Consider the following 2,500-nt stretch of genomic DNA (forward strand, 5'->3'; position numbering starts at 1 on the left):
TAGAAAAAAAAAAGTTAAAGTCCAACCGCCACCAGGGGCTCGGTGTGAAAATCCTGCCCGGGAAGAGGCGCACAGCCTCGGGCAAGGCGCCCCCCTACCATCCCTGGAGCTCCAGGGAGTACCAGGAGCAAATCCAAATAGAAAAAAAAAAGTTAAAGTCCAACCGCCACCAGGAGCTCGGTGTGAAAATCCTGCCCGGGAAGAGGCGCACAGCCTCGGGCAGGGCTTCCAGGGCGCCCCCCTACCTCCCTGGAGCTCCAGGGAGTACCAGGAGCAAATCCAAATAGAAAAAAAAAAGTTAAAGTCCAACCGCCACCAGGGGCTCGGGGTGAAAATCCTGCCCGGGAAGAGGCGCACAGCCTCGGGCAGGGCGCCCCCCTACCATCCCTGGAGCTCCAGGGAGTACCAGGAGCAAATCCAAATAGAAAAAAAAAAGTTAAAGTCCAACCACCACCAGGGGCTCGGGGTGAAAGCCCTGCCCGGGAAGGGGCGCACAGCCTCGGGCAGGGCGCCCCCCTACCATCCCTGGAGCTCCAGGGAGTACCAGGAGCAAATCCAAATAGAAAAAAAAAAGTTAAAGTCCAACCGCCACCAGGGGCTCGGGGTGAAAATCCTGCCCGGGAAGAGGCGCACAGCCTCGGGCAGGGCGCCCCCCTACCATCCCTGGAGCTCCAGGGAGTACCAGGAGCAAATCCAAATAGAAAAAAAAAAGTTAAAGTCCAACTGCCACCAGGGGCTCGGGGTGAAAATCCTGCCCGGGAAGAGGCGCACAGCCTCGGGCAGGGCTTCCAGGGCGCCCCCTACCTCCCTGGAGCTCCAGGGAGTACCAGGAGCAAATCCAAATAGAAAAAAAAAAGTTAAAGTCCAACCGCCACCAGGGGCTCGGGGTGAAAATCCTGCCCGGGAAGAGGCGCACAGCCTCGGGCAGGGCGCCCCCCTACCATCCCTGGAGCTCCAGGGAGTACCAGGAGCAAATCCAAATAGAAAAAAAAAAGTTAAAGTCCAACTGCCACCAGGGGCTCGGGGTGAAAATCCTGCCCGGGAAGAGGCGCACAGCCTCGGGCAGGGCTTCCAGGGCGCCCCCCTACCTCCCTGGAGCTCCAGGGAGTACCAGGAGCAGAAAGAAATATTTTGTTTAAAAAAATGACAAAGTGCTGCGGCACTTAGGCTGTGGGGCGAAAACAGGCGGAGTACCAGGAGCACAAAGTTTAAGTTGGAGTACCAGGGGCACCAAAATTTGAGTTGGTATACCAGGAGCAGGAAAGTTTGGGCGGATGGTAGTCTGCTTGTATCCGGGGAGGGGTGCTTAAGAGTGGGTCTGCAGGTTCGGCTGGTGCTGGGGTTCCTGGATGGTGGAGGTTAGGGGCCGGAGATAGGGGGCAGCTAACAGGTGTGTGGGTGGCCGAGGCAGGGGCTCCAAATTGGGGTAAAAGTGAGGTGGAGGGCCCCCTGGAGGTAGGGGGCCGATAGCAGGTGTGTGTGGCCGAAGCAGGGGCTCTAAATTGGGTTAAAAGTGAAGTGGAGAGCCGCCTGGAGATAGGGGCCCGCTCCCAGGTGTGTGTGGCCGAAGCAGGGGCTTTAAATCGGGTAAAAGGGAGGTGGAGAGCCGCCTGGAGATAGGGGCCCGCTCCCAGGTGTGTGTGGCCGAAGCAGGGGCTTTAAATCGGGTAAAAGGGAGGTGGAGAGCCGCCTGGAGATAGGGGCCCGCTCCCAGGTGTGTGTGGCCGAAGCAGGGGCTCTAAATTGGGTTAAAAGTGAAGTGGAGAGCCGCCTGGAGATAGGGGCCCGCTCCCAGGTGTGTGTGGCCGAAGCAGGGGCTTTAAATCGGGTAAAAGGGAGGTGGAGAGCCGCCTGGAGATAGGGGGCCTCTCCCAGGTGTGTGTGGCCGAAGCAGGGGCTTTAAATCGGGTAAAAGGGAGGTGGAGAGCCGCCTGGAGATAGGGGCCCGCTCCCAGGTGTGTGTGGCCGAAGCAGGGGCTTTAAATCGGGTAAAAGGGAGGTGGAGAGCCGCCTGGAGATAGGGGCCCGCTCCCAGGTGTGTGTGGCCGAAGCAGGGGCTCTAAATTGGGTTAAAAGTGAAGTGGAGAGCCGCCTGGAGATAGGGGCCCGCTCCCAGGTGTGTGTGGCCGAAGCAGGGGCTCTAAATTGGGTTAAAAGTGAAGTGGAGAGCCGCCTGGAGATAGGGGCCCGCTCCCAGGTGTGTGTGGCCGAAGCAGGGGCTCTAAATTGGGTTAAAAGTGAAGTGGAGAGCCGCCTGGAGATAGGGGCCCGCTCCCAGGTGTGTGTGGCCGAAGCAGGTGCTCTAAATTGGGTAAAAGGGAGGTGGAGAGCCGCCTGGAGATAGAGGGCCGCTCCCCGGTGTGTGTGGCCGAAGCAGGTGCTCTAAATTGGGTTAAAAGTGAAGTGGAGAGCCGCCTGGAGATAGGGGCCCGCTCCCAGGTGTGTGTGGCCGAAGCAGGTGCTCTAAATTGGGTTAAAAGTGAAGTGGAGGGCCCCCTGG

The sequence above is a fragment of the Centroberyx gerrardi genome, chromosome 2 (genome assembly GCF_048128805.1).
Source record: "Centroberyx gerrardi isolate f3 chromosome 2, fCenGer3.hap1.cur.20231027, whole genome shotgun sequence".
NCBI lineage: Eukaryota > Metazoa > Chordata > Actinopteri > Beryciformes > Berycidae > Centroberyx > Centroberyx gerrardi.